This window comes from Antechinus flavipes, chromosome 3 (assembly GCF_016432865.1).
Source record: "Antechinus flavipes isolate AdamAnt ecotype Samford, QLD, Australia chromosome 3, AdamAnt_v2, whole genome shotgun sequence".
NCBI lineage: Eukaryota > Metazoa > Chordata > Mammalia > Dasyuromorphia > Dasyuridae > Antechinus > Antechinus flavipes.
The window spans coordinates 361,584,490-361,591,838 of NC_067400.1; positions in this window are offsets into that span (position 1 = coordinate 361,584,490).

Here is a 7,349-nt window from a genome sequence, read left to right on the forward strand (position 1 = left end):
AATCTCTTTGAGACAGAGCAGAGACAAGGCTGGATCAAAGGGAATGCATAGTTTAAGAGCTCCTTGGGCAAAGTTCCAAATTGCTCTCCAGGATGTTTGGATCTATTCACAACTCTACCAACAATGCACCAGTGCCTCAGTTCTGATTTTGATGTTATTTAAAATACCATTATATACTGTTCCTCTCTTATCTTATAGGTCTTTTTCTATAGTTTGGCTATAAAAGAGCCATGTAGATTCACTACTTATATCTTGATACCTTATCCTTTTATCTCCACCATTCAACTGAAACTGCTCTGATCAATTTTCTGTTAATTGTAAATCCAATGTGATTTTATCAATATTTCTGGACCTATCTGAAGCTTTTGGTACTATTGCATATACTGCCCTCCTGGATACTCATTTCTCTCAGTTGTTTTGACCTAGTTCTCTTTCAATTTTCCTAATTCTTCAGTATCCTGTATTGGAGAACCTTATTCCCATACACTAAATGTAGATATGCCTCTAATTTCTGTTCTGGGTCTTTTTCTCTATACCATCTTTCTTGGTTGATCTCTATAAATGTAGAGATGATAAGTCTGCATTATTCATCCCTAATCTATTTTTTGAAGTAAAATTCCAGAATTGAAGAAATGACAAAGTATTTATTTGGTGCTTACTATGTACTTAGCATTGTGCTAAATCTGTGGAGACACAAATAGAAAAATCAAGACAGTCTTTTTGTGCTGAAGGAGCTCATAATCTATTTGGGAGAGAGAACAGGTAAAAGAACATTTATTCATCTGCAGGGTGGACAGAAAGGCCTAGAAGTTCCAAGATTCCTCAGTAGGGAAGATGGCAAAGGTTAGAGGTTCTTAATTTACATAGGAAACTAAAGTGATAATGCTGAGGGTTTTAGGGAATGAATAGAAGGCAGATGATAAGGCCTGAAGGATCTTTGGATGTGCTGTCTTCTTTTATCTAGAGTTCCCTCCTTTTTCATCTCTGACTTCTGAATTCCTTCAAGTCCTACCTAAAATCCTACCTTCTATAAAAATCTCTTTTAGTGCTGGTGTCTTTCCTTTCTTGATTTTCTTTAATTTATATGATCTATATCTTGTTTGCACATAGTTGTACATGTCATATCCCCAATTTGATTCTGAGCTTCTCAATAACACGAAATGTTTTGCCTTCTCCAGTTGTTAGCACAGAATCAGGTATATAATAGATGCTTAATAAATACTTGTTGACTTGATACAGGAGATAGTGATAGGGCAGTTTTTTATCTCATTTGAAGATTGCAGTTATTGACTCCTATCCCATTCAGACCCTGTGAGGAGTCAAGAAACCTGGGCAAAGGGTGAAGGCAAGATTGTGTGAGAAACAAATGGGGAAATGTGTGAAAAACTATTTGCAAAACAAAGTGCTTTGTAAATTCCAGCTATGTTTTCAGAAATCCCATTTGTTCCTTGTGATGATAAGTAACACTTGGGATCAATCCACCTAGACGTCCATCCTGTAGGTATCTCTAACTCAACATGGCCAGAGTAGAACTCATTAAATTCCCAGCATCCACACTAAAGCCAAGCCTCCCTTTAAGTTCCCCATTTCTGTTGTTGGTACTACTATCCCTCGTTTGCCTCCAATTATCAGTTTTCCAGTCATCCTTGATGTTTCTCTGTCTCTAAAAGCCCCCTGGGTAGCTAGGTGACACAGTGGCTAGAGTGCTGAACCTGGAATTAGGAAGACATCTTCAGGAGTTCAAACCTATCCTCAATGTGGCTCTTTTCAACAATGAGATGATTCAGATCACTTCCAGTGATCTTGTGATGAAGAGAGCCATCTACACCCAGAGAAAGTGTGAGTGTGGACCACAACATAGCATTTTCACTCTTTTTGTTGTTGCTTGCTTGCTTTTTATTTTCTTCCTCATTTTTTCCTTTTTTTTTAAATTTTATTTTTCTTGTGCAGCAAGATAATTGTATATATATGTATATATTGGATTTAACATATATTTTTACCATGTTTAACAAATATTGGATTACTTGTCATCTAGGAGAGAGGGTGGAGGAAAAGGGGAAAGTGGAATACATGTTTTTGCAAGGGCTAATGTTGAAAAATTATCCATGCATATGTTTTGAAAATAAAATGCTTTAATACATTTTTTTAAAAAAATTGATCCTCAGACACTTCCTAGCTATGTGACCCTGGGCAAATCACTTAACCCAAAGTCAGTTTCCTCATCTATAAAATGAACTGGAGAAGGGAAGGGCAAACCACTTCAGTAGCTTTGCCAAGAAAATTCTAAACTGGAGTTAACTAAGAGTCACAATAATGACTGAACACCACCAGCACCCATAACAACAAAACCCCTATCTTGTTACCTGTCAAGATTTGTAATTCTCCTTCCATAACCATTTGTTTGTATCTTGTTTTGGTTCACTTAGCCTCTACTCTAATCCTGGACTTTTATCACTTTTTATCAAGACCGTTTCAAGACCACTTCTTGGTCTCCCTGATTTTAGTACCTCTTCCACAAAGCTGCCAAATTGGCAATCCTCAAACTCAGACCTGACCATGTCAATCCCTTATTCAAAAACTTTCAATGATACCTCATTGCTTCTAGGATTCCATCCAAATTCCTTACTCTGGCTTTTAAAACTCCCAACAGTCTGATTCCCATCTACTTTCTAGGTTTATTTCATATTACTCCACTTCATGCATTTGAATTTCAGTTGATGGATATTCTGGATATTTCATCTCCTATGCATGATTTTGTACAAGAGGTCCTCTGTGTTTAGAAGGCGTTGATTGCCTCTTCACTTCTACCTACCAGAATCTTTAGCTTCCTGCAGAGCCCAACTTACTAGTTGTGTAACTGGGGCAAATTACTTAACATCTGAGTCTTTGTTTCCTCATCTTTAAAATAAGAACAATTCTGAGGTCTCTTCTAGTTCTAAATATATGATCCTTCCAACCCTCTTGGAATTATTTTTCACCACTTTGCAGGATTAATAGATTTAGAGATGACCTTTGACAACATACTTTGTGTTACTTGTGTGCCTCTTTTGTTCTCTTTCCACCCCTATTCAAGATGTAAACTTTTTGAAAACTGGGACTATTCCTTTTTGTCTTTGTATTCCCAGTTCTTAAGGGATTCTATACCCTTTTTGTTAAAGCTATTTAGAACCATATGAAAGATTGTATCAAAGAATTCAGAGGTTTCACCTGATACCTGAAAACTGGCAAAGATGACAAAAGATTGGAATAAATGTTGGAATAAATGTGTGGAAAGAGAGGTAGCCCAATATTTATATACTTTAATTTTTAAAGCATAGATATAGTCAGTCAAAGAAGCTTGATATTCATGGTAGCACAGTTAATTTACCAAGAGTAATGATTTTATATTATAAACTTGTATATTAAAAATAAGTTACAATTTTATAAAATACCTAGATTATTTGTATTTTAACCTCAAGAGAATTAATCCCTGCTTTTTACCAGCAACCTAACCTTTATATGAAATCTTTCCTCTGACATAAAAGTTAGCCACAGTAATTGAGTGCTATCTTTTCCTCAAAAGCAATTGGGGTCGTTGGGGGACTAACATTTTTCCCACTTTTGGCATATTGTTTGTTATATGTGCAATTGTTATGGGACTTATAGATTTAGCTAAATGAAGGAAGTGCTTCCCCCAAACACCATTTCCTATCCAAGACAATACAAAAATGGTCATTTAAATGGAATATGTAGAGTTGACCATTTGTGCATTGTCTAACTATGGGCCCTACAACGTCATAACTCAGTCTCTCAGTATTTCTGTGAATGGCATAGCTTCTTCAGAGATTTCCTTTATGCTTTTTAGTATATTTACTTTCCTGTGTATTTCAAAAGATCTAACAACTGGAGGACAATATCTTCAAAGGGCCTAAGCCTCATATCATTTTTGGAGTACACTCTAAGAGATGTGGTCAGAGATGAACAGTTTTGGAATACTAGCCCTTAGTCCCTTTCTACACAGCACCCTAACTCCAAGATTGGCTCATTCTAGCAAAACAGTTCCATTTATTGTATTCTATAAAGTAGACCAAAGGAACTCTCAGGAGCAGAGATGTTAAACATGGGCTACTACCTATTAAAATGTAATTGGGAAATATTTAACAAAATAAAAATATAATAAAGACATAAATTATATTACATTAAAATGAAATTAATATTCAGCCTGAAGAGATCCTCATGTACAAATATTAGTGACCCCCCCATTTCTATTTTAGTTTGATACCACTGTTCTAAAGTTCTGAGTCATTGATGCATAAAGAATTCTTTTACAATGCTCTCTTGGCTTCCTGATAACACTTTTCTAAGGTTCACCCAGGAAAATTATTCCAGACACACATGGTTACCTTCCTCTCTCCTCACATTGTACCCGCACTCTCTAATTTATTCTGGGGGCATTTTTGACTTGTCAGGCTTTTTATGTGGGATTTCCTGAGAAAGGATACCTCTCTAGTATTACTAGTTCAGTTTCTATAGTGTTTAGAAGTTTATAAGCTATTTTCCTGGAGGCAATGCTGGAGAGTAATTAGGGAAAATACAATTATCTCTGTTTTCCTGTAGAGGAAACTGAGATTCAAAGAAGAAACTAGCACAGTGTCACACAGTTAGTTTCTGGGATGGGACTTTACTCCAGTTCTTTTGCCTCAGAGGGTCATAGATTTAACTAGAAGAATTATTTGAGATGTTTCAGTCCATTTCCCTTATTACATATGAAGAAACTGAGGTCCAGAGAGTTATGTGACTTAAGGTTATGCTTACTGTAAAAAGCAGAGCCAGGGTTTATATTCAGGGACCTCTGATTTCAAACCTGGTGCTGTTTTCATTATAGTGCAGTGATTTCAAATCCAATGTTCTTTTCACTAAAGCCTGGCTAGGAAGTTGTTAGGTACCAACTGAATAGAAAAAATATCTTAATCTTCTCTCTCTCTTCTGTCTCTCTCTCTCTCTCCCCCCTCTCTATTTCTCTCTTTCTCTTTTCTCTCTCCCTTTCTCAATTTCTATATCTCAGAAACAGGATCTGGGCTCCTCACTGGAAAAAGAGTGTTCTGACATTTAGTGAAACATGTTTTGAGAGATCGCAATAAAAGGTGGGTCACTAGCACAGTCTTTGAAAATAATTCAAGGCTTACGAAGTAGGGGGCCTGCAAATTGAAAGCAAACAAAGAAGTTATAACTATTCTGCAGAAAGGTACATTGTTCTGTCCCTGCAAGCTGGGGGCTGGCCCAAATCCCTTCTGCCTCCTTTGTTTGCCTTGTGCCTTTGAGAGTGACACAGTGTGTGGCTGTGAAACACTATTCATTGTCAAGGGTTATGATTTTTTTTCTTTTGTCCAATTTATTGACTCACTCTGGGGAACTATTGCCAAAAGTTGTGACTGGTGATTATTGCCATGGAGGGGCAGGGCATATGTTGCTGAAGTCCAAGGAGTATTAGTCAACATTCAGTCAACAAGTTTTATTTGTGGGCAAAGCCAGTACTAGCTGCTAGAGGGTTTTGTAGAAGGAAGAGATATACAGTCCCTACTTCCCAGGAACCAGAAGTGAGGGAGAAAGAGAGCAAAAATAAGTGTGTGTGTGTGTGTGTGTGTGTGTGTGTGTGTGTGTGTGTGCAAAGAAATATCCTTATTCTCCCCTTGAAAATAGGAAACTAAGTAGAGCATCAACATAGACAATATCTAGCTTCTAATAAGTATTTAATAAATGTTTATTGATTGTTGAACTGAATGGAGGAGCGGAAAGGAATGGAAGAACCATGAATTGCTCCTGAGAGCCATGTTCTCTGTGTTAGTGCTTTAAAGGGAATTTAATATCTTTGTTGTCAGGCTTAACCCAGATATCCCCTCATCTTTAAAGACTTCCCTGACTGCTTCCATTTGAAAGTGATCCCTCTCCATCTTCAGAGATTAAAATGGACAATTTTGATTTTACAGGGTATCTCAAAACTCTCAATATACTTTAAAGCTTTAATAGTTTATAAAAATAAAAAATATATAAAATAAAAAAACTGCACAAACAAAACCAATGAAGGTAAAATGAGAAGGGAAATAGATAATTGAGAAAAATATTTATAGTGGTTATTTGATAAAGTTTTTATATACATGATTTAGAGAAAATGGATTCAAATAATACTGTCATTCCCTAATAAATAAATGGTCAAAGAATATGAACAAGCAGCTTTCAAAGGAAGATAGCAAGTTAGTCAAATTAAAAAACCTCCAAATCAATAATTATTAGAGAAATTAAAGCAACTTTGAGGTTTCTCTCATTCCTGTCAGAATGGCAAAGATGATAGAGGAGGAAAATGGTGAATGTTGGAAGGGGCTGTGGCAAAACAGGCACACTAATAGATTATTGCTAAAACTGTGAATCAACACAGACATTATGGAAAGCGATTTGAAATTATGGCAAGTTACTAAACTGTACATATGCCCTTCGACCCAGATATAGCACTAAAAGACAAATATTCCAAACAGTTCAAAGAAACAAGAAAAGTTCCCATGTGTATAAAAATCTTAAACATTCCTTTTTTCATAATAGTAAAAAATCCAGAAATTAAAGGGGTAGCAACCTCTTGGAGAATGGAAAAACAAAATGTAATGTTGAAGTAAAGATATTAGTTTTGGGAATAAGAAGACACTATTTGGTGAAAAAAATTGTTGCAAAAAGCAGTCTGGCATAAATAGAGTATAGAACAATATTATACACCATTTACCAAGATAGGATCAAAATGGATTTATACCTTAGATATAAAGAAAGTTATCTTAAGAAAACTAGAAAATGGAATATAATACCTATCACATTTATAGATATAAGAAGAATTTATGAATAAACAAGAGATTGAAAGCTTTGAGATATCATCCCACACTTACCAGATAGGAAGGGAAAATAAGAAATGTTGGAAGCAATGTAGAAAATGGGGTCATTGATACACTGAAGCATGGCACTATGAACTGTTATAACATTTTCAAGAGAAATCTGGAATTATGCTCAAAAAATAAAAAATACTGGATAAAACTGGATATACCTTTTGACCCAACAATACCACTATAAGTCTGTTTCCCAAGGTGATTAGAGAAAAAGGAAAAGAACTTGTATGTTCTAAAATATTTATAACAGTAATCTTTGTGGTGGCAAAGAGGTGGATATTGAAGGGATACCTCTCAACTGGGGAATAACTAAGTTGTGATATATGATTATGATGGAATACTACTGTAAGAAATGAACTGATTTGCATGAAATAATGAAACAAGCAGAACAAAGAGACCCACCGTGTACAGTAACATAAGTATTATTTGAAAAATAATTGTAAACAA